This window comes from Hyperolius riggenbachi, chromosome 4 (assembly GCF_040937935.1).
Source record: "Hyperolius riggenbachi isolate aHypRig1 chromosome 4, aHypRig1.pri, whole genome shotgun sequence".
NCBI classification, from domain to species: Eukaryota; Metazoa; Chordata; class Amphibia; order Anura; family Hyperoliidae; genus Hyperolius; species Hyperolius riggenbachi.
In genome coordinates, this window is record NC_090649.1 from 362,855,178 (window position 1) to 362,881,672 (window position 26,495).

Below are 26,495 nucleotides of genomic sequence, written 5' to 3' on the forward strand. Positions count from 1 at the left end.
TAGGGAGTGTGCGGTGTGCGCCCAGAGTAAGCCCTCCCGGCTGGCACCTGTAGGAAGGTTGCAGCCTTTGCCCACCCTGAGTGAGCCATGGACCCACTTGTCCATGGATTTTGTGGGGGAATTGCCCAGGTCTGAAGGCATGTCGGTCATTTGGGTGGTAGTCGATCGGTTTAGCAAAATGGCCCATTTTGTGCCCCTGAAAGGACTCCCCTCGGCTCAAGAACTGGCTGAATTGTTTATCATTCACATCTTCCGGCTGCATGGCATTCCGGAAGACATCGTGTCTGATAGGGGAGTCCAGTTTGTGTCTGGATTCTGGAGGGCATTTTGCCACCAAATGGGCATGAAATTGTCTTTCTCATCAGGCTACCACCCACAGACCAATGGGCAGACAGAACGCATTAACCAATCCCTGGAGCAATTTCTGAGATGCTACGTTGCTGAGGCGCAGAGTGACTGGGTGAAATTTTTGCCCTTCGCGGAATTCGCTCAAAATAATTTAAAGAATTCCTCGTCTGGGTTTTCCCCATTTCAGATTGTAACAGGGAGGTCACCCAAATTTTCCCCTTTTCCAGTTGTCTCGTCTCCATTTCCAGCACTGGAAGATTGGCAGAGATCACTCAGGGATAATTGGGGAATTGTTAAGGGGAATTTACAGAAGGCGTTCCAGAGTCAGAAGGGTCAAGCAGATAAGAGACGGTCCGTGGAATGGAAGTTTCGGCCAGGGGATCTAGTCTGGGTGTCCACACGTCACTTGACCCTGAAGCAGCCATCTGCCAAACTGGGTCCCAGGTTTGTGGGCCCATTTTCCGTGACCAAGAAGATTAATAATGTTACTTATTCCATTGACCTTCCCACCAGCATGCGGGGGGTGAGGTCCTTCCACGTGTCCCTTCTTAAACCAGCAGTCCAGGTGGGTCCTACTCCTCCTCCTCCCGTGTTGGTGGATGCCCAACCCGAGTACGAAGTGGAGAAGATCATAGATTCACGTACTGTACAGAACTCGGTACAGTACCTCGTACATTGGAAGGGGTACGGGATTGAGGAGAGGCAATGGGTACCTAGGAACCGCATGCATGCGGACGAGTTAGTGAAGGAATTTCATGCTGTACATCCCGAGAAGCCTGGTGGGAGTTGTCCGGAGTCCACTCCTCGGGAGGGGGGTACTGTGAGGAAACGCGGAAAAGCCGCCGTCTCTCGAGGTGAGGCGGCTGTTTCCACGTCCAGCATGGCGTCACAACGCGGAAAAAACGCCGCATGCCGCATGGGCAGTGCGGCGGAATCCGCATTGGTAACGGCGGAATCCACATCAGAGGCGACCCCCGCATTAGATACATTGCAAAACAGTACTGGTGTGGCTGGGACTGATAGTCCACCAAGATTCAGACTTACACGCGCGCGAGCACAGAGGCAGAGTTTAAATAGCAGTTAGAAGGGTGTCGGCTGACCAGCTGGGTCAGCTGACAAATTCCACTGCTCCCATTGGACCAGCAATTAGGGAGGTCCTGGAAAGGTCCTAGAGTATATATACTGCTGGTTGTTCACTTGCTCCTTGTCTGGCGTTGCGTTCACATATTTCCCTGGTACTTCCATGGCAGCATACTATGGGTTGTGGCCCCGCCCCTGAACCCTATTGGACACCATAACTATAAATTTGTTGAGAGTATCACCCACCAGTATTCTTTTTCCTTTGTCCTCCCCTTTGGACACTATTGCTATTTTCTTTCCTTCTCTTCCTTTCTTTTTCAGTCCCCTTTCTACCCCAGGGTTTATCCCTTTCCCTGGGAAGTCTCTGCATGAGTACTAAATGTATCTTACACAGAGAGCCCGGTCTTCTGGTCCCGGAGATATACATGTGTGCTAAATGCATACGAATGAGCAATGCCTGCATCAGTATCCTGTGCTAAATGCATACAGGTGAGCAATGCCTGCATCAGTATCCTGTGCTAAATGCATACAGGTGAGCAATGGCTGTATTACTTTCATGTGCTAGATGCATAGAAATGAACGCTGGCTGCATAACCTTCATATGCTAGATGCATACTAATGAGCTTTGGCTGTATTACCTTTATGTGCTACTTGCATACTAATGAACTTTGGCTGCATTATCTTCATGTGCGACATGCATACTAATGAACTATGGCTGCAGTACTTGCATGTACTAAATGCATACAAATGAACTATGGCTGCATTACTTTCATGTGCAAGATGCATACAATTGAACTATGGCTGCATTACTTTCATGTGCAAGATGCATACAAATGAACTATGGCTGCATACATAGAAATGAACACGGGATGCATTACCTTCATGTACTAGAAGCATACAGGTGAGCAATGGCTGTATTACTTTCATGTGCTAGATGCATAGAAATGAACACGGGATGCATTACCTCATGTGCTAGAAGCATACAGGTGAGCAATGGTTGTATTACTTTCATGTGCTAGATGCATAGTAATGAACACGGGATGCATTACCTTCATGTGCTAGAAGCATACAGGTGAGCAATGGCTGTATTACTTTCATGTGCTAGATGCATAGACTTGAACGCTGGCTGCTTTACCTTCATATGCTAGATGCATACTAATGAGCTTTGGCTGTATTACCTTTATGTGCTACATGCATACTAATGAACGATGGCTGCAGTACTTGCATGTACTAAATGCATACAAATGAACTATGGCTGCATTACTTTCATGTGCAAGATGCATACAAATGAACTATGACTGCATTACTTTCATGTGCAAGATGCATACAAATTAACTATGGCTGCATTACTTTCATGTGCAAGATGCATACAAATCAACTATGCCTACATTACTCTCATGAGCAAGATGCATACAGATGAACTATAGCTGCATTACTCTCATGAGCAAGATGCATACAGATGAACTATAGCTGCATTACTTTCATGTGCAAGATGCATACAGATGAACTATGGCTGCATTACTTTCATGTGCAAGATGCATACAGATGAACTATGGCATACAGATGATTATGGCTGCATTACTTTCACGTGCAAGATGCATACTGATGAACTATGGCTGCATTACTTGAACTATGGCTGCATTAGTTCCTGTGCTAAATGCATACAGGTGTGCAATGGCTGCATTAGTTACCTGCCTGTCTGTCCTTTTTCTTTCCTGCTTTCTATCTGGTTCTATCTCCTTCCATCCTTTCTTCCTCATCTCCTGGCTGAGTAGTCTCATGGTTTTGTAAATGCCAGTTCTCTGCTTTCTGCAGTGGCAGGACAGTGTGGATTGGTGGGGAGTGTTCACGAGCATGCAGGCGTGTATAGCACGCGCGCGCGAGTGTGCACTTCCTTATATAGGCTAATAGCTTTTTCCTCTTTGCCCATACTTGGGTAATGTTGCAACCATCTTGGTTGTGGGCAGCTTGCTTCTGAGCATGCTCACAGCCTCCTGGAGGTTTAAGGAGTATCTAGCCTAATGTTGCTATTTGAAAGTTGCAGGGACACTGCTATTTCTCCTGTGAGAAGTCATTTTCTCCCAAGGGATTAATTTACTCTTCTTAAAAGTATCTTAAAATAATATCTTTAAAAAAAAAAAAAAAAAAAAACTTTCTTACTATTTAACTCTTCCAGCCTATTCCTGTGGAAATCTGGCATGCAGCTCTAAAGACCAGACGGAAGCCCATAGAAAGGGGACTCTCGGGCAATGTTTTAGAAAAAAAAAAAAAAAAAAGGAGGGTCATTGGGTGTTGCAAATGCAAAATTGTATTCCATTTCAGCCCCTCTTGACCTAATAACACTGAAGATTGGCGTTCTCAAGAAAGTTCCTGACATCGTTGGCATTCACACTCTTCATGAAGATATTCTGATGACAGAAGTCATTGGGCTTGGTTCGCAGCGGCGCTGACTGTTGGCGCGGTCGGTTTGGCGTTGCTCGCGCGTTTTCGCACGCGGGCGCGAATTTTCACGCGGGATCGATATCGTTTTCGCGTGGGGACGTTGTGGCCGTGCTGGCGGTTGGCGCTCTTTGGTGAATCAGGCCCATTGTCTGAATAAAGGGCATTCTAGAAGATCTCCTTCCTCAAGATTGATTCGTCATTCTAGATCCAGGTCGACTCGGCATACTCCGCCTCCACTGATCTCCAACCACTCGACAGGAAAATCAGCTTATTGGAAGTGTGGAAAAATGACGATGCCGGATAAGACTTGTGTGAATTGTTGTACTGAAAATTCTGAAGACAAATCTGAAGACTCCTTTTTAGAATGTTACATATTTATGAAGCAAGCAGTAAGAGGGGAAATGCGTTCCCAAGCGCCAGTTGCAGTTCTGTCAACTTCACAGAATGACAGATCTTTCCAAGTCAAATCTATTCAAGAGGTTGTTTCTGAAGCAGAAGGTAATGGTATTTTCCACTAAAGAACCTTTTTACAGTGGAAAGAACCAGAAGATCCTTCCATAGATGTAGGTAAATATTATCCATATCTTACCGAGGTTGGTCTTGCCGTTCCTTTAATGAAATAAATCATAAGGATGATTCTTGAAGAAACGAACAAAGTCGATAATAAACAGGAGGGAAATCTGAAGATATTCCTCAAGATAGAAGACTCAAGTTACAAAGATTTGTACAGATAAATCCGTTCCAGCAAAGATTCAGGAATTTTTGTTCCTATAAACCAGATAAGAATAAAAAAAAAAAAAAAATTGCAAATTTCTCAGTCAGCCCTCTCTAGGGCAATCAAGATTGCTCCAGCTAATCGACAAACCCAAGGAAAGTCCTTTTGGGCCCTCCATCCATCCACACTTCTGGAGGCGGGTTTCAAGCCATCTCTGACGGTTATCGGTGGAGATTTAAATCACTCTGCAACATATGTTTATGCCTACCCTGAGAGAGAAGTCTGTCGTCTTCAATATGCCAATTAATAGTGCAAGATGCAGTACTGGAGGTACCTTGCTCACAGAGAGGCAAAGGGATGTACTCTCCTCTGTTGTTTGGCAAGAAAACAGGAGTTTGGCAACCTGTCTTAGATCTGGGATATTTTAAACAAGTACACACTGCTTCCAAAATACAGGATTGAATCTCTTCAATCCATTATCCTGACAGTCCAATAAAACTATTTTCTAGTTCCAATAAACTTAAAAGATATGTATGTATTCCCACACATCCTTAGTACCAACAGTTTGTTTGGTTTGCAATTAAAGACATTCATCTTTCAGCAAGGAAGTGTCTTCAAGTCTTGGGAATGTTAGCAGCTACAATAATTATGAAGTGGCCACACTGGCACATGATGCATTTTTGAACTCCCTTTCTTATATTAGTGGGGCAGAGTGTCTCTACAACAGAAAATGGTGATTTTTCACATCAATGAAGAATTCTCTTATCTGGTGTTGCAATCAGGATTATTTACTCAATGGATTCTGATTCTGTCTCAATTGACTTATGTTTCAGGGATGCTGATCTATTGGGAGGTGGTGCATGGTGCCAAGACCAGGTGGTTCAGTCCAGATGGCCATGTCACCCCTTAACAAACAATTCAAATCCTTTGGAATTAAGATCCGCCTGTTTAGCCTTTAAAAGCTTTTGCACATCTTCTAGTAGGGAAAACCGAGTGCAACACAACAGTCAATTATACCACAATTTTTCTCCCGAATTTATTGTCAAGCAGCAGTGGGAATAGATGCTCTATCCCAGTCTTGGCCGCCTCCTGTTCGGTACTATTTTTCTCCAGTACCAATAGTCTTTCGGTTTCTGAAGAAATTTAAGAAGGAGAAATCAAAACTTCTTTCAATAATTCTATACTGGCTGTACAGACTGTGGTTTCCACTTCTTCCTCTCCAATTATCTCAGACGGAGCAAATGTTTCTCTCGATCTGTACGAAACTGTTGTCTGAGCCATGGTTATTTCAATCAGCACCTCACAAATTTTGTCTGGTAGCCTGTATATTTAAGGGGAGAGGTTAACTAAGTTGGGATGTTCCAAGACAGCAAGTAAAGTATGAACAAATGTGGTATGCCAGAAAGTCTGGAACCGGTTTCAAGACTTTGTTTCTGGAGACAATTTTGATCCATTCTCCCCATCAGTAAATAATACTTTAAACTTTCTTCAGGTGGGATTTGTCCTTGGTTTTAGCTACAATACCTTGAAGGTCCAGGTGACGGCACTGTTCTCATTTAAAAAAAAAAAACTGGAGACAAGTGGGTCTTAAATCCATTGCAGCAATTCTTAAAGGCAGCTCTTAAAATGAAACCTCCTAGAAGAAATGTATATCCCAAATGGGATTTAATGTTGCTGTTGGATTAACTTAGTTTTTCCTCCGTTTTATCCTATGGAAGGCTGTCTCATGTCAATAATATCTGCTAGAAGAATGTCAGAATTGCATGCTCTAGGTTGTGAAGATCTAATCTTTTATCATGATCAAGCTACCCTAACACCAGTGATGAACTTTTTACCCAAAGTGGTATCAGTGCTCTACCTAGATAATGATTGTCTTTGTCAAAGAAAAAAGGGTAAAATCCAATCTGCCTCTAATACATCCTCTGGATGTGTCATGCTCTTTTAAAAGATATCTGCAGATCACAGAATCTTTCAGACAGTCAACCCATCTCCTGTTAGTTTCTTCTGGTTACAGGAAAGGTTAAGAAACCCCTTATAGGATGTTAACGGCTTGGATTCGGGAATTCACCTGCTGTGTGTAAGGCTAAGGTCTACCTGGCCAGACATTAGCTCACTCAACCAGAAGTATAATTTCATCGTGGGCATTTCTTGCCGGTGTGTCTACAGCCACAATCTTTAAAGCTGCATGGTCCTCGACATAGTTTTGTTGAATATTAGAGTTGACCCTTCAGTCCTTAGCTCTTCAAATGTGGGAAAATCAATTAATTTCTGATCCTACTAATGTTAAAAAATAGTGTTACTTTACCCTCCCTGTTTGTTCTTGCTAGTTAAATCCCATAGTATGCTGCCATGGAAGCACCAGGGAAACAGGAAAATTAATACTTACCTATCGGAAATTTTCCTTTCCTGGTGCATTTCCATGGCAGCATACGAACCCACCCTCAAAACGGGGAGGACTATAGTTACTAGAATACTGGTGGGTGATACTCTCAACAAATTTATAGTTATGGTGTCCAATAGGGTTCAGGGGCGGGGCCACAACCCATAGTATGCTGCCATGGAAATGCACCAGGAAAGGAAAATTTCCGATAGGTAAGTATTAATTTTCCTGTATACTGCTGGTTGTTCACTTGCTCCTTGTCTGGCGTTGCGTTCACATATGTGGGAGCACCCAGATCCGTAGTTAGATCCGTTAGTGTGCCGGGACCAGCTGGAGCTGTAATCCTACACTAAGCTAGATTCTGTTGATAGCTAAAGTACTAGTTTGATTGTGATTATCTGTTATGACGTTTGCCTGCCTTGACTATCCTCCTGAACTCTGATCTTGCACCTCGATATTTCTGATACTCTGTTGCCGAACCCCGGCTCGTTCCTTGACTCTGCTTCTGCCTCCTGATTTTGTACCCCGATATTTCTGATACCCCGTTGCTGAACCCTGCCTGTACTTTGACTCTGCCTTTGCCTCCTGATCCTGTACTTTATCTGTCCGTGTGTGTACGACCTGGCTTGTCCGACCTCGAGAACCGACCTTACCGTTAGAGGCGGTTCCTCGCTCTGTTAGCGATCCTTTCTCCTGAGGGTCACTTTCAGATATCCCTTCCTACTGTCAGTCTGACTCCTCCCGTCTTGGAGAGCTCAGGTCTGCGGAAGGAATCTGTGCAGTACTCCTTACTGCATTGAGGCCTTGTCCTCTTAGTGTTACAGTTACACCAAACACTACACTCTACTCGGGTGATCAGAGGTTAGTTTGTATATCGGATTATCGGTGAGACTGCAGTTCACTTATAATCTGGTATATATCTGTATTTCCGGTGATACTGCAGATCACCGGTAATCAGATACTCTCTGCGCCCACCGATCGTTACACGGCAGGTCCCTTATTACACTTTCTCTTACAGGGCTATGGAAACCGTTTTGCCCATGCGATAAAGTGAGGTGCAAAAATGAAATCATGCCTAGCAGAGGATGGTTTCGATCCATCAACCTTTGGGTTACATTTGTATACAATCTTCAAGTTTAAGAAGGGTACATTAGTTGAAATAGGTACACTACAATCTATTTTACAGCAAGGCCCTAATGACACTTTCTCTTAAGGGGCTATGGCCGCCATAGTGGCGCAGCAGAAGTGTGCTGGGCCCTTAACCCAGAGGTTGATGGATCGAAACCATCCTCTGCTAAGTGTACTGTATTTTTTACACCTTGCTTTACCACTTGGGACAATCAGCGGCCATAGCCTCTTAAGAGAAAGTGTCATTAGGGTCTTGCTGTAACATAGATTGTAGTGTAACTATTTCAGCTAATGTACCCTTCTTAAACTTGAAGATTGTATATAAATGCAAGCAGACTGCAGAGTGGCGCAGCAGAAGTGTGCTGGGCCCATACCCCAGAGGTTGATGGATCGAAACCATCCTCTGCTAGGTGTACTTTATTTTTTACACATTGCTTTACCACATTGGACAATCGGCAGCCATAGCCTCTTAAGAGAAAGTGTCATTAGGGCCTTGCTGTAACATAGATTGTAGTGTAACTATTTCAACTAATGTAACCTTCTTAAACTTGAAGATTGTACACAAATGTAAGCAGAGTGGAAGTGTGCTGGGCCCATAACCCAGAGGTTGATGGATCGAAATCATCCTCTGCTAGGCATGATTTAATTTTTGCACCTCGCTTTATCGCATGGGCAAAACGGTTTCCATAGCCCTGTGAGAGAAAGTGTAATAAGGGACCTGCCGTAACATAGATATTACAGTAGCTAAGACTACTCCTGGGCCTTTCTTGTAGTTAAAGAGATGAGTGAACTGTTACACCACACTTAAAAAAAATAAAATAAAAAAACAGCAAACAGAGAAGCTTCCCCATATTGGAGCATTGGATTTGGTAAAGTCTTAAGCCAATGTGTTGTAAGACACAAGTAAGCTTTAGGTTAGCAGGAATGGTTGCATGACCACCTAGCTTTACATCCTTCCCAGGCCAGCTAGGCTGGCTTCAGCCTGTAGTGTTGGTGGTATAGTGGTGAGCATAGCTGCCCTCCAAGCAGTTGACCTGGATTTGATTCCAGGCCAATGTATGTGAGCGTGCTTTTGACATCCTACAAATCTCTGGAAGACAAGATCCTCTTCCTACAAGAGCCTAACTAAGCTTTCCCTAGCAGGGTCTGTCAGCAGCTGTCCCTTCACTAATTACTGTAGGCAGATGAGTAAAACAGCCGTAGAACCTTGCCTTTTATATGGGGGTGGGGCTCCAGGAGTGAGTGTAGTCTGATTGGCGACAATGTGCCTGCTGACTGTGATGTAGAGGGTCAAAGTTGACCCTAATGGAGCATTATGGGGGCGAACCGAACTTCTGCAAAAGTTCGCTTTCGCCGGCGAAAGCGATCCACCCAAAGTTCGCCTGGAACTGTTCGCGAGCGAACCGTTCGGCCCATCTCTATTGCTCTGTGAGGTAATGTATAAAGTGAAAATAAAGTTATCAATTTTCAAGTTCACTGACTGAATTTGTTTATTGACCTGCAGCAAAAATTGCAATCTGATGCAAATTGTGTCTTAAACAATCCTAGCTAACCCTTGCTTAGGGAGTGGAAAATTCACCCAACACACAACTTTCCAATGACTCAGGTAGTGAAAGCTGTGCCAGCAAATGGCTTCCAGCTAATTAATTAGCAGCTAGCCAGGGGCATATCTGGGCAATATAGTGGCCATGGCAAACACTCAAATTGCCCTCCCCCCATACTAATGGGTAGCCAGATGTGCCCCACCCAGATTATGTAGCCAGAGGTGCCCCCAATATGACAAGACAAGACAAATAACATTTATATTGCGCTTTTCTCCTGACAGACTCAAAGCGCCAGAACTGCAGCCACTAGGATGCGCTCCATAGGCAGTAGCAGTGTTAGAGAGACTTGCTTAAGGTCTCCTACTGAATAGGTGCTGGTATGGTGGTGGCTGGATAGTGTAATGGTTAAGGGCTCTTAGCAAATTGCATTGGTGTCAGTGGGCTCTCTATTACTCACAGACCTCAAATCATCGGCTACCAAAGAGAGTGGGGGCACAGTATCCCCGTGGCACACTTCCCATGAAGTGCTCCATGTTCACATCACCGTGTGCCCTCTCTTCGGTCACTGCTGATCTGAAGTCTGAGTGAGGGGGAAGTAAGGGGGCAGGCAGGGGGATGCAGCACAGGGGCGCCCATGGTAAGAGCCATGCTTGCACCCCCCTAGATACGCCACTGAAGGTAGTGGCTATTCTTTCCAAGCACAGCTTACACTTCCTGGTCACTTGAAACTTGATAGGAAAATGTACTTCTCATCCTTTATTGACGACTATTCTACATATTCTACTTGTTTTAGCTCTTATAATATCTGCTTTTTTCTAGGACTATGTTTTCGCTGTGATGAGGAGGCTGTGTGCATTTCTTTTCATGATACAATCCAATTACAAAGCCTAAAGGGGCCCATACGCCTAACGATTTACCCGCCGATATACAGTAGATTCGATCACTGTGATCGAGTCTGCTGTGAAATCGTTGCGCAAATGTTGACCAAATGATCGATTTCCGACCGAAATCGATCGGTCCCGTCGATTCCCGTCATTTCTGTCCGTGCGGAAGATTTTGCTCGATCGCCGGTGGGTCGGGAGTGCATCGATAGCGGTGTTCGAATATACAATACAGCGGCAATACATTACCTGTTCCGCCGGCGCATGTCCCCGCTGTCACCGCTGTTTCTTCTCCGCTGGGCTCCAAGTCCGGCAGGCTTCACTTCTTCCTGTCCCGGCAGGAAGTTCAAACAGTAGAGCGCCCTCTACTGTTTAAACTTCCCCGGACAAGAAGTGAAGCTGTAGCCCTGGAACCGAGCGCGGAGAAGAAGTCAGCGGAGACCGCGGGACTCGCGCCAGCTGGATCAGGTAATGTATGCAGGGGGGACGGCGGCAGTGGCAGCTTCACAGATGGTGAATTGATTTCATGCTGAAATTGATTCACAATGTTTGCACTGTTTGCAGTAAAGGCAGCCATACGATCCCTCTCTGATCAGATTCGATCAGAGAGGGATCTATCTGTTGGTCGATCTGATGTCAAATCGACCAGTGTATGGCCACCTTTAGTAGCAAATACCATACTAGAAGTTGTCCTTGTTCCTTCATTCCCAGCATTGTGCTCTGTAAAAGAAGCTATAGGTATCTCTACCACCTAGTGGCAGAAAAGCACAGACATTCCAATGACCAGTCTAATTCATGAACCATGTAACATTACCCTGTATCTGCTATCACCCTTTCAGTTCAAGGGATGCCAGATGAATTGCCTCTTTCTTGTACGTTGTGCTGTATTATTGGTAAAATGATACAGAGATTATCCCAGGAGTGTCATTTGTTACAACAAGAAAATGGGTCTAGTTTAAATGCCTAACATTGTAACAAACCTGAAAAGATAATTACACCATGTCACAGGTGTTGAATGAAAAACAGAAAAAGATTGTAAGCATTTACTGCATGTGTTGGAAAATGGAGAAGGGAAGCAATGCGCTGCAGCTACAAAGTTATCACTAATCTCCTTGACTCTTACTAAATCAGATTTAAGTTATGCATAGATATTGGCCTCCCAATGCCTGAAAATGGTGTTCATGTTAATTTTGTTTGATGGTCTCTCCTCTGCTGCTGCTTTAACTTTTGCAGCTATCTATGCAAGAAGTATTTGTGTTTGTGATTGCTTTTGTATTCCTCGTAGTGGGTGAGTTTCTGCTCTCCCTCATACCTCCATCGTAACCCGAATTTGCCAACTCTATATTGAAGGCCATATGTATCTATTTATGTGCCCAAGAGGGCAGCAGATATTCTGGGATCCTAGCATCACTCCTGTCAGTCTTTCAAACTCTAGCATTTATACATGGCATGTATTGTTCTTTCATTATTCTGTCTTATAGAAATTCAGTTTTTATGGTTAATGGGAATCTGAAGTGGAAATAAACTTATGAAATAATGCATTGTATGTGTAGTACAGCTAAGAAATAGAGGGTTGGAATCCAAGCTAAGAAATAGCGCTTTAGTAGCAGGAAATGATTTCCATGTTGTTTCCAGTACAATAAGAGTTAAGAAACTTTTACTTGTTATCTATGCAAAAGAGATTACCTGAGCTCTCCAACCCAACGTGGGTCAGAGACAGTCCTATTTTCTGAAGCACTTATACATCAAAGAAAAAGTCAGAAACATTTTTACATAAGGTTTTACTGCAGGAGAGTTCAAAGTGTCATTAGCTCTGCTCTGTTTCATGGTTTAAAATACAGAGTGTGGTTTGTAATTGCAAATATGAGAGAACGATGTAATGTTATAAAATAAAAAAAGCTATATAACTGAAAATAAAAATTGGACTGTTTTCTTTGCTACTAATGTTCTATTAATTAGCCATACTAAAATACAATTCATTCTATCATACTTTTTTCCCCTTCAGTGTCACTTTAAGTGTTTGTCCCGTATTGATAGCATATTGCGTTTGTCTTTGTGCGTTGATGGTGTGAGGTGGAAGACCAGGGGCGTAGCAATAGGGGTTGCAGCGGTAGCGACCGCATCGGGGCCCTTGGGCCAGAGGGGCCCCATGGGGCCCTTCCTAAACCAAAGTATACGCTGTTTATTGGTCCTGTGCTGGTAATGATCACTTCTAAAGATGCTTTGAATGGTAGTAATCATTAACAAGCTGTTCCCCATCCCCTTCTGACACTGTACATGACCTTGGCAGGTTTTGTTGCGCCGTATCAGTTGTTACGTATAGTGCTAGGGGGGCCCAATGTAAAACTTGCACCGGGGCCCCGACCTCCATAGCTACGCCACTGTGGAAGACTTGTCCCAAAGATTACAAGGGCATCTATAATTTACTCCAAAAAAATAAAAGTGTCCATAATGTCCTCAGTACAGCATAAATAAAATCAGATCTGGAAAAATTATAAATACTGTATGCAAATAATGTTTTTAAAGCTATTGCATGATGCAGTATTTTTTCATGAATTCAATTGTTTTTCTTAGTTAGAATTCTGGAGTTACGGTAAATCATTTCTGTCATTAACTTGAAAGATACAATGTACAGCATTCAACACGTCAGAACATATTTCATTAGACAGCAACACAATTTAAAGCCAATAAGGGTTGAATGTACTCCCTCCCCTGATACACCTAACAAGGCATGTTTAAAGGGACCCTGAGCTCTTGTTAAAAATGAAATATTGACTTACCTGGGGCTTCCTCTAGCCCACCGTAGGTCGCAAGGTCTCCCGGCATCCTCCCGGCTCCTCTCTAGGTTCCGGCTGGTGGCTCCGTTATCAGACATCAAAGTTGTCAGGCCTTCTTCCCGCTTCCTCAATTAGCGTATTCACGCCGGCCGGCTACGCGTCATTACGCCAGCCGGAGTGAGAGTCCTGTACATGCATGATTCAGTATTAAAGAATGTGTGCACAGAGTGGGTTGTGGGTGGGTAAGCAGGCCGCATCCTGGCTGAAATTGAGAATGGGCTTCAGGTGAACAGACTGCAGGTGGATGGGCTGCAGTGACTGCCCCCCCAACACAGTAGTGCACATGCCTGGCTATCTCCCCCTCAAAAAATATACTGTGCTGAGTGCTTGGTGCCCATTGGTGCTCAGCGGAAGAAGGGGGAACATACTCACCATCTGTCACTGCTTAAGTCTTCTATTCTTCTTCTCCTCCATGCTACTTCGCTCATCTTGTACGCGCTGTCACTTCCACTCAGGCTTGTCTACCTCACACTTCCCCACACTCGTTCTCTGTCAGCTTCCTGTTTGAAGCATGATGGGCAATTAAGCAGGTGCACTTAAGCAATAAGAGAGCTAAGAGATGCGCTGCAGATTAGATCAATCGGCCGGAAGCATTAATAAAGCAGTGGGATTATTTGTCCCAGGAAAATGGGGAAGCAGGACTACTTTGTCAGTAAAAGTGGCAAAATGCCACAGAACCCCTGAAGTGGTCTCACAGAACCCTAGGGTTCTGAAGAACCCCAGCTGAGAATCGCTGATCTAACATGTTTTGGCATGGAACTGCATGACCAATGAATCACATGTTAAAACCAATTAAAATAAGGCTGGGTAAAACAGGGGTCGACCATACACTCATGATTTCTGTACACACTAACAGTCATGGCCATGACCAGTGATGCTCATAAGGGCCACATTTCAACTTCGAATTGTTTCGATTATGACCTCATGCACTTTTGATTTGGCTGTAATTGGAATTACAACTAGAAATGTACTTCCAATTCAAATTCAGATTACGATTAAAAAAAAATGCTTTGTATTCGAAATTACGAGTCGTAATTATGACTGTCCTCATGTACATAATAAGCAGTTAATAGCAAAGCCCCCGAACATGCTAGAAATCAGGGTTGCTCGAATGTACCAAAATTCCATTTGGGTACATTCGAATTCGGGCCCGTGGAAAAATTCGGATTCGGATGCGATCGCCGAATTCGGTTCGGATTCGAAATTCGGTTCGGGTTGCATAAAAAAATTCAGGAAAAATTCGTGTTGGCGAATTCAGATGTTTTTTTTTTTTTTTTTTGAAAGAAAAATCACATGTAATTAGGTCTAATATTAAAAAAAAATGTGATGGAAAAATTTTTTTTCAGCATTTCTTGTTTATTCATCGTCACTGTCTTCTTTTTTTTCTCTCCATCTTTTTCTTCACCATCTTCTTTTTCTGTTTTACCCTCTTTTTGTTTCTCGTCATCAATCATTCATTACTATCATCTTCATCATCTTCTTCTTCACTGGCATCTGGTTCTTTAAGTTCTTCTTCTTCTTCTTCTTCACCTGGTTCATCTTCAATTGTTTTTTCATCTTCTTCACCACCTGGTTCTTCTTCGTCTTCTTATTCTCCTTCTTCATCATCATCATCTGGTTCTTCTTCACCTGGTTCTTCTCTTCTTCATCTTCACCTGGTTCTTCTCTTCTTCTTCTTCACCTGGTTCTTCTTCATCTTCTTATTCTTCGTCAACATCATCTGGTTCTTCTTCACTTGGTTCTTTTCTTCTTCACCTGGATCTTTTCTTCTTCCCCTAGTTCTTTTCTTCTTCTTCTTCACCTGATTCTTCTCTTCTTCTTCTTCACCTGGTTCTTCTCTTCTTCTTCTTCACCTGGTTCTTCTCTTCTTCTTCTTCACCTGGTTCTTCTTCATCTTCTTATTCTTCGTCAACATCATCTGGTTCTTCTTCACCTGGTTCTTCTTCATCTTCACCTGGTTCTTCTTCTTCTGGTTCTTCTTCATCTTCACCTTGTTCTTCTTCGTCTTCTCCTTCTCCTTCTTCATCATCATCATCTGGTTCTTCTTCACCTGGTTCTTCTCTTCTTCATCTTCACCTGGTTCTTCTCTTCTTCTTCTTCACCTGGTTCTTCTTCATCTTCTTATTCTTCGTCAACATCATCTGGTTCTTCTTCACCTGGTTCTTTTCTTCTTCACCTGGATCTTTTCTTCTTCACCTGGTTCTTTTCTTCTTCTTCTTCACCACCTGGTTCTTCTCTTCTTCTTCTTCTTCACCTGGTTCTTCTCTTCTTCTTCTTCACCTGGTTCTTCTCTTCTTCTTCTTCACCTGGTTCTTCTTCATCTTCTTATTCTTCGTCAACATCATCTGGTTCTTCTTCACCTGGTTCTTCTTCATCTTCACCTGGTTCTTCTTCTTCTTCTGGTTCTTCTTCATCTTCACCTGGTTCTTCTTCTCCTTCTCCTTCTTCACCGTCCACCACCAACATTCTTTGTTTTTTCCCTTACAGAACTGTACTGTTGTAAAATGTTATCTTCAACACCAGCATAGCTATTGTAGTGGCGTAATAGCTAGTTGTGCATGGCAGCAGCGCATAATTCTGTGGACCCTGGTGGTGGGAACACAGACAGGCAGGAGGATAAACTCAGCAGGAGGAGGAGGAGTGGCGAATGGCAGGAGGCAATGTGTGGACCCTGGCGGTGGGAACACAGACAGGCAGGAGGATAACTATAGCAGCAGCAGCAGCAGGAGGAGGAGTAGTGACGTATGGCAGCAGGCAATGTCACAGGCCAATGGTACCTAGCGTTGGGACCATGGCTGAAAATAAACACCAAAGAGCAGGAGGAGGTTCCGGACAGCAGTCGTGCAGCCCACATTGTGCCCAAAGCACAACTGGGACAGCACAGTTTTCAACCCAGACACCTCAGATTTTTTATTTTTATATACAACAGTATAGCTATTGTAGTGGCGTAATAGCTAGTGGCGCATGGCAGCAGCGCATAATTCTGTGGACCCTGGCGGTGGGAACACAGACAGGCAGGAGGATACACTCAGCAGGAGGAGGAGGAGTGGCGAATGGCAGCAGGCAATGTATTCTGTGGACCCTGGCGGTGGGAGCACAGACAGCAGGATAACTACAGCAGCAGGAAGAGGAGTGACGTGTGGCAGCAGCAGGCATGCATTGTGTGGTGAACAGCAGGAGGATGAAAATCAGCGCTTCATAATATGTTGGCGCTGTATAAATACAATAAATAAATAAATACACAATTAAATAAATTCATAAATAAATCAGTAAATTCATAAATATATAAATACATTAGCAACAGCAGCAGGAAGAGGAGTGACGTGTGGCAGCAGCAGGCATGTCACGGGCCATGGTAGCTAGCGTTACTACCACAGCAAGTGAAGAAACACCAGGCCAAATTATCAGGACCCCGGGAATGAAGGTTTATGTTGTCAAAGAATGATTCCCAGGCACCTCATGTCCTCCTTTCACCGACAGTAGGTGCCAGGAACGTGCCTTCAATCCAGGCCTGGTTGATCTTCAAAAATGTCAGTCTGTCCACTCCCTCTGTGGACAGACGAGAGTGCTTCTCGGTGACTGCTCTACCGTCATGTATAGCGCCTGCGTCAATGTCAGCAGGTCTACTGGGCACCTGATGCTGCTGCTGCTGGCCGCAGGCACCGGCTGCTGTGCTGGCTGGACAGGGACAGAGGGGGTGGAAGCCTGGGGGAAGGCCTCCTCCAGTCGCCGAACAAGGAGCTGCTGCAACTCGCTTGTGCGCTGCTCACGTCCTGTAGCAGGCAGAAACTGAGCCCACTTCCCCCTCAGCCGTGGATCCAGGATCATGCTGATGCAGGCGTCCCCCCTCGCTTGCATCTGCTTCACCCTGGGGTCTGTGCGCAGGCAACGCAGCATGTGCGCTGCCATGGGGAACAGGGTGGTCCGTGACACAGTGACATCAGGGTCAGCGTCCTCCTCTGGCTCCTGAGCCTCTTCCTACTCTCTCCACCCTCGCACCACTGCTGCTGCGCTCCGCTGTTCCCCCTCAGCAGCGACATCCAGCACCTCCAACTCCTCCTCATCCTCCTCCAGGGATTCAAATTCCTGCACAGCAGTGGACTGCGCAGGCGGCTGCTGTTCCAGCTGGTTCCGGGCCTCCTACCCCAAATCCACCAAATCGCCAAGTGCCCTGTCCAGCAGACAAACAAAGGGCACCCACTGGCAGAGGGATGCCCACTCCTGGCTCACCAGGTTGGTTCCCTGCAGGAAGGGAGCCAACACCAAGCAGACCTGCTGCATCTGCCCCCATTGTGCGTTGGTGAGGAGCTGGAGTTTGGTGGTGCCTTCGAGAGTGCCACCCACGATGTACCGGTTGACAGCCCTCCTCTGTTCAACCAACCGCTCCAACATCGCCAGGGTGGAGTTCCAGCGAGTCGGCACATCGATGACAAGGCGGTGTGGTGGCAGGCCCTCGCGCTGCTGGATCTCTGCCAGCTTTGATGCAGCAGCAGCTGAGCGGCGGAAAGTGCGCACAATTTTCCGCCCCACTTTCAACAGCTCCTCCATCCCCTGGTAGGTGCGCAGGAACTTCTGCGCCACCAGGTTCAGGATGTGGGCCAAGCAGGGGATGTGGGATAAGTGTCCCCTGCTGATGGAAGCCAGCAGGTTGGCGGCATTGTCTTTGTCTGACACCACCAATCCAACTCGGAGGCCTCTGGGGGTCAGCCACGTCTTCTCCGGCTCCCTCAGGTAGTGGAGCACGTAGGCTGATGTCAGACTGTTCTTCCCCAGGCTCACCATCTCCAGCAGCGCTTGTTGCATTGTCGCTTGGCGGCGGGAGCTGCTGCTTCTCCCCTGACCCCGCGTGGTGGCACCACATAATGGGCGACTGGTGCCGCTGCTGCTGCTGCTGCTGCTGCTGCTGATGCGCCCAAGGGTGGACCTGCTTTTTCCTTGCTCGGGCTTTCCACCAGGCTGACCCAGTGTGCCGTAAAGGACAGATAGCGTTCTGTCCCAAAACGGCTGCTCCATGAATCCATGGTTATGTGGATACGCGCACTCACAGCGTGATCGAGTGCGCGGCCCACGTTCGCCATAGCAAACCGGTGCAGTGCTGGGATTGACGTGCGGGAGAAGTAGTGGTGGCTGGGGACTTGCCACTCCGGGATCCCAAAATGCAGCAGCACTCTCATGTCACTCCCCTCCTGCACAAAGGAATATGGCAGGAGCTGGGAGCACATGGCCCGGGCAAGCAACCCGTTCAGCACCCGGATGCGCCTGTGAGCGGGAGGCCACACCTTGGTCACACCGGGAAAGGACTCGCTGAGCAGGGTCTGGTGACGTTTGCCTGCGCGGGAGGATGAGGAGGCCACTGTGGAGGGAGCTGATGAGGCCACTGTGGAGGGAGCTGATGAGGCAACTGAGGACTGGCTGCCCGGGGGGGGGGAGGAGTGAGTTGCTGTTGCTGTGCTCCTGCTGCTGCTGCTGGGTGGGATGCTGCTGCTGCTGCTGAAATCTGTGCAGTGGCTCTCTGGCTCTGATCACCACTGCCTTCACCACTTTGCATCAGCTTCTCATACTCAAAAATCCTCAAAATGCCTGGTCTCTAAGTGGGTCGACAGGCACGAGGTACTCAGCTTGAGGAGATCGCGACCTCTGCTGAGATTGACCTTGCAACTGTTGCAAATTGCACGGGTCGGGTCCTCTGTGCACTTAGTGAAGAACCGCCAGACTGGGGACTTCAACCTGCCCTTTGAGCTTAAGGGGTGGGGTTTTTTGGTGCCCTTTGAGGCTTGTGCCTTTTTTTGGTTTGGTTGGAGGTTTACTGCGGGTGGTGGTAGCGGCTGAAGCAGCAGGCTGTGGCTCCTGCCTTCCACACCCTGTGCTTGCCGCCTTGCTGCTGCCATGCCTCTGCGCCAGAGACACCTCCTCCTCCGATGACGAGCTGCCTTCGAGGAAGTGTGCTGGTGGTACTGGTGGTGGCACATAGGGAGGATCCAGCACGTCATCATCATCCCCAAACATGTCCTCTGAGCCCGCCTCAACCACATCCAGTAGCCCAAAATCCCCTGCATCACGCCCCTCCTCATCAGCGCCAACAACAAACTGCTCCACCTCCAACTCCTCCTCCTCCTCCTTGCATGATGATGTCCCCATTATCTCCTGCTCAAACTTCTCCACAACATCCCTGTACACGGCTGCAGCCACTGGGGTGAAGACCGAGCTCAGTGAGGGTAGGCTTGTCAATGGGGTCACCGTGACCTCAAGCGGTGGTGGAGGCCTGCTGCGGACCGGAGTGCTGGTGGTGGTTGCACTGGTCTCGCTGCTGCTGGAGGCCTGGCTGAAAACGGTGGCTACCTGCTCCACCATTATTTCCACCACAGCCTGCGCCTGACTCTCCACAATGGGCCAGGGGCGACGACCCGTCTCAAAGATGGGCGCAACGTGCTGCTGTTGCGCCTCTGCTCCCTCCTCCACAACTCTGCGGTCAGTGGCCGGCGGTGGACCAGTCACAGACCTGCTGCTGCTGCTGCTGGCAGTGGCTGCTGCAATGGCGCTGCCTCTCCTGGTGGTGCCTCGTCCTCTACCTCTGCCAGTCATTTTGCACTTATATACAAATAAACAAATGTGTAGAAAATGGCGGGGAAGGGTGTAAACTTTAATAAAGTCTGGGTTGGTGGTGGTGGTGACTGACTGGTGGTAAGTGTCAACAAAAAATGATTATTTTTTTTAAGTAGTAGTAGTAGTAGTAGTAGTAGTAGTACTACTACTACTACTAACAGTGAGTCTCTACAGTACTAACTCGTGTGACAGTGGGTGACAATTACGGTCGGTCACACACGGTCAGACGCAATCAATAGGGTGCGCCGGCAAATGACAGTCACAGCAGGTGACAACAAGGGATGCTGGCCTGCGAATGTAACAATTTACTACAGAAAGGTAATAAATCACACAGTAACAAATGAAAAAAATTGAATGAAGGGGTGGGTGGTGGTAGTAGTAGTGGAAGAGAGACTACCACCTACCTAGTAGTAGTGCGGTTGTACTCGCAGGTAGTAACTATTAAACGCCTGCTGTACTAAACAGTAAACAATATAACTAACTGCCAGACAGTGGGTGACCAATTACAGTCGGTAGGTCACACACGGTCAGACGCAATCAATAGGGTGCGCCGGCAAATGACAGTCACAGCAGTGACAACAAGGGATGCTGGCCTGCGAATGTAACAATTTACTACAGAAAGGTAATAAATCACACAGTAACAAATGAAAAAAATTAAATGAAGGGGTGGGTGGTAGTAGTAGTAGTGGAAGACTACCACCTACCAAGTTGTAGTACGGTTGTACGCGCAGGTAGTAACTATTAAACGCCTGCTGTACTAAACAGTAAACAATATAACTAACTGCCAGACAGTGGGTGACCAATTACAGTCGGTCACACACGGTCAGACGCAATCAACAGGGTGCGCCGGCAAATGACAGTCACAGCAGGTGACAACAAGGGATGCTGGCCTGCGAATGTAACAATTTACTACAGAAAGGTAATAAATCACACAGTAACAAATGAAAAAAATTAAATGAAGGGGTGGATGGTAGTAGTAGTGGAAGAGAGACTACACCTACCTAGTAGTAGTACGGTTGTACGCGCAGGTAGTAACTATTAAACGCCTGCTGTACTAAACAGTAAACAATATAACTATCTGCCAGACAGTGGGTGACAAATTACAGTCGGTCGGTCACACACGGTCAGACGCAATCAACAGGGTGGGCCGGCAAATGTCAGTCACACAGCAGGTGACAACAAGGGAAGCTGGCCTGTACACAGTCAATCAGTAACTAACTAGTATTAACTAACAGTACTGAAGCTATAAACTAACAGACTACAGCAAACAGCAGCAGTACAATTTAACTAAATTACTATAGTACACAACTAACTAGAATCCCTAACCTACCTAAGTTAGTAGGAGGCTAAGGCTGCCCTAGGCTAGCAGGCCTAGCCTGCACACAGACTAACACTAGCCTAGCACAGTATACAGTACACACTAGCTGACTACAAACAATCAAATTACTATCTATCTATATAACAGTACAATTAATGTGTTTAGGAGGTGTTTAGGAAGCAAAACGCTAGGTTTAGCACAGAATACACTTGATCAGACACGCAGCACAGCACTGGAGATGCTCTCAGTACCAGCTCAGTCACACAAGTGCGTAGCTCTGCAAAATGGCCGCCGCCTTATATAGAGGCGGGGAGGGCCAGGCTCCCCTCCTCTGATTGGTTGCTAGCGTTGCCAGGGACTCGGCTGGAGGAATTCTGATTGGCCCGCATCACTCCCGAATCCCAAAGCCGAACCCAACGCGTCATCCGGCCGAATTCAAATGCGCACATTCGTTCGCCTTCAGCTTCGGGTCCGGCGCATTCGGCTTCGACTTCGGAAACGCTGAAATTTACCTGAATAATTCGGGTAAATTTGCATTCGGGAGTCCAGGAGAGCAAGCCTGCTAGAAATACCAAATTAGCAGGGTATGTTAACCACTTCACCCCCTAGGGGCTTTTACCCTAACGGACCAGAGCAATTTTTCACTGTCAGCGCTTCTCCCTTTTATTCGCCAATAACTGTATTACTACTTACCGTAATAAAATTATCTATACCTTGGTTTTTTTTTGCCACCAATTAGGCTTTCTGTGGGTAGTACATTTTGCTAAGAATTTTTTTAATTCTAAATGCATTTTACCGGTAACAATAAAAAAAAGGAAAAAATTCATTATTTCTCAGTTTTTGCCCATTATAGTTTTAAAATAAAACGTTCTCCTGTGGATAAAACAAATGTACTTCCAATTCAAATTCAGCTTACGATTAAAAAAAAATGCTTTGTATTTGAAATTACGAGTCGTAATTATGACTGTCTTTATGTACATAATTAGCGGTTAATAGCAAAGCCCCCGAACATGCTACAAATACCAAATTAGCGGGGTATGTTAACCACTTCACCCCCTAGGGGCTTTTACCTTAACGAACCAGAGCAATTTTCCACTGTCATCACTCCTCCCTTTTATTCGCCAATAACTTTATTACTACTTATCGCAACAAAATCTATACCTTGTTTTTTTGCCACCAATTAGGCTTTCTGTGGGTAGTACATTTTGCAAAGATCTTTTTTAATCCTAAATGTATTTTACCGGGAACAATAAAAAAAAGGAAAAAATTCATTATTTCTCAGTTTTTGGCCATTATAATTTTAAAATAAAACGATCTTCTGTGGATAAAACCCACACATTTTATTTGCCCATTTGTCCCAATTATTAGGCCATTTAAATTATGTCCCTATCACAATGTATGGTGACAATATATTATTGGGCAATATAGGTGTAATTTTTTGTCTTTTTTTTTTTTTTGTCCGGTTCATAAATACAAGCCTCTACATAGTAAAGTAATAGTAATATAACCTCATAAAATATAGATTAAAAAGCTAAGTCCCTAAGGCAACTATTTGTGTATTTTAAAAAAAACTTTTATTTACAAGTGGGTTTTTTTTTGGGGGGGGGGGAGCTTTGGAAGTTGAAGGCATTAACTTTATTAATATTTAATTTTAAATGTATGTGTATGTATGTGTGTGTATGTGTACTAGATGGCAATGCGAACACTTATGTTTTACAGGAAGTGCTCACTTTTGTTTTTACATTTTACTAGCCTTGGACGGCTTCCAGTTTTATAAATGGATATGGCCCCTGTTCGGGGTCATGTCCATTCATTCTAGGCATTGCGATTGGGTAGAGGACCTCTTCCCCAATAACAGATCATGGTGTCCCAATGGATAACGGCAGAAGTTTACGCATGACCACAGTGGAGGCAGGGGCGAGCGACACATTAAAACATCCTGGAGCCATTAACAGGCTCCAACAAGACATTGCCATTAGGTGGTTAAGGAGAACAGTGGGAGCAATAGGAAAAAACATTTTTCAAAAAGACTTTGTGGTTTTTGAGAAAATTTATATTGAAATTAGAGGGAAAAAAGTCTGTATTTAAATGCTGTAAAAGACGGATAATATATCAATGTGTGTGTGTACATGTGTGTATATATATATATATATATATATATATATATATATATATATATATATATATATATATATATATATATATATATATATATATATATATATATATATATATATATATATATATATATATATATAATATGTGTGTGTGTGTGTTCAGAGTGAGGGAAATGTAAAAAAAATGAAGTGGGATCCCCACTCCCAAGCCTCTTCAACCCCTTTGTTAATAGACCAATGGAGAGCCTTGGAGTCAAATTTATGATTCTTTTGGCTCTAGCATTACTAGTAAAGGATAGTAAAGGATGAATTGGTTGGCACCAGATACTGGCTGTCAGGAGACACAGTGTATTTACCCCTCCTGAAGTTGTGCTCACATAAACATGTTAGACTTGTAGTGAAGAGAAGAGATGGAGCACCAGCTCTGCTTGCTAGGGTTTATTGTAAATACAAAGGCATTACAGGCACACCAAGTTGGAGATAGGCGCCCACCCACGCCGTCTCCCTGGAGCACCCACAGCATCCAGACACACACACATGCCCAGCGAAGTACTTAATAGCATGTACGCTGACTGTATCATGTCAAGCCAGCTGCGGTGAGTTGTATACCTGCAAACTACAGAGAGCTGCAGTAAGTGTTTCATACAGTACATATCTGTCATAAACGATCCATGAAAAATGCAGTCTCAATCGTTTTTCTGATTGTGATTCATGGTACAATCCAAACTGCTTGTCTAGGAGTATCAGAGTGCAAAACTCCTGGGGCTACTTCAGAAAGAGCCGTATGTTTAGATGACAGTGTCTTTTAATTGCTTGGGACCAAATCAAGCAACCCCTAACTAGCAGCTAGGTGTTAACTGAACCCTAGCATAAAAGGGACCATTTGGTCCTGTTTCTGGCAGAGGAAGCCTGAGCACAGCAGGATGCAGGAAACCAGGAGCCAAGAAGTCCTGGCTGTATTTCATAGCTGTAGTTTATTATTTTGTCGTTTTAAGAGATGCCGTACTTATGATCGGTATAAAAAGTATATCGTTTGATCGCCAGTAACCAGACGCACATTTCCATATCCCTTTTAATGGGCTGGTGTAATCTGCAGCCCCATTATTATATTTTTCAGGAAAGGAATAGTTACATAGTAACTTTTCCTTTGTCATACAGTTCTGCTATAAATGTGATCCATATACTTTGGGGATTGTGAATTTGCTATTATTATTTGTGTGCAATGAATGGGGGCCCAATATATAAAATGTCACATATTTGGGATTCAAGGTTCCCTCCAAAATAAAAAAAACACCCCAGCCCAGGGGCTAACTCTAAGGTTCCGCCCTCAAGAGATGGGTCTTATATAAGCAAAGGACTGAAATCTGATAGAGTCCTCTATTTTTGACTACCTAATGCTGGGAATACACGTTTCGTTTCTGCCTTCGTTTTAGCCTTCGATTCGTTCGGTAAACGAATCGAGTGTTGAAAACGTATGTGAAAATAGTCATAATCTCATTATAGTTTCGATTAATAGACCCCAAAAACGAACGACTAGTGATCGAACATGTTTGATATTATCTCTCTTTATCCATCTAATCGAGCCATTGGTAGGCTTGATGGCTGTTCAGATCGATTATATATTCGTTTATGCCGTCGATTCGTTAGTCCGTCCCTGTACTATTTTGCATAAATGTGGGTATAAACGAAGGTATAAACAAAAGGAAAAAAGGGATTTTCGTTTCGTTTCTTTGCAGCCTTCGATCATTGGAAAAACGAAACCATCAGAATAAAAAAAAAACGAAACCGTGGGTGGTGATATTAACCGTACGATCGATTATTTCGGGATCGAAAAGGACAAAAGGCACAATCGAAGCGAAGGTTTAAACGAAGGCAAAAACGAAACGTGTATTCCCAGCATAACTGAAGCCAGCCAGAGGACCGTGAGACTGGCTCTGATTTTTACTAAATTCTGAACAAAGGAACTTTCTTGGATTTCCACACAAAGGAGATATTTCTACCAAAACTTTAAAGGGGCACTACAGTGAAAAACTGTAAAATTTAAAATATGTGCAAACATATACAAATAAGAAGTACATTTTTTCCAGAGTAAAATGAGCCATAAATTACTTTTCTCCTATAATGCTATCACTTACAGTAGGTAGTAGAAATCTGTCAGAAGTGACAGGTTTTGAACTAGTCCATCTCTTCATAGGGGATTCTCAGCAAGGCTTTTATTCTTGATAAAGATAATCCCGAAAAAGGATTTAAAGAGGAACTCCAGTGAAAATAATGTAGTAAAAAAAAGTGCTTAATTTTTTACCATAATTATGTATAAATGATTTAGTCAGTGTTTGCTCATTGTAAAATCTTTCCTCTCCCTGATTTACATTCTGACATTTATTACATAGTGACATTTTTACTGTGGGCAGGTTATGTAGCTGCTCCTAGCTGTTTTGGCTGTTAGGGAAAGCTGTAAACAGCTATTTCCTGTCTGTGAACCTTGTTACATTGTGGCAGTTTGCCCAGAATAATTGTACAGCTCCACAGAATATGTTGGCGCTTTATAAATAAACAATAATAATACCTACTGTAAGTGACAGCAACATAGGAAAAAGGTAATTTATGGCTCATTTTACTCTGGAAAAATGTACTTCTTATTTGTATATGTTTGCACATATTTTAAATTTTACAGTTTTTCGCTGTAGTGCCCCTTTATGTATTCATTTTCTTTGTTTTTACCTTTTTTTTTTTTTTACCTGTGGCTACCATCTCTATAATTGTTATTTTTGATAATTTTCTGTAAATATTAATTATTTACATTACATTTAAAATAAAAGACATAAGGTCATTTTTTCAGCTACATACCTGGTTTGAGTACTGCACAAAGAATCCTAGCCTTTCCGAAGATTTGCTACCTGAAGTATTGTATTGTTTCAGCCAGACAAGAGTATTTTAACAATTTGATTTGCAGGATTAGAATAGTCAGAGTAGGTTCCTCTGTCCTTATAGAGAGGTGGTGGAAGATACCAGAAATATTGTGTAGTAAAGTGTTTGTGTCACTCGCACACCCACTTCTGGCCTGTCTGTTGCCCAATTCCAGCAGTTTTAGCACATTGGTTG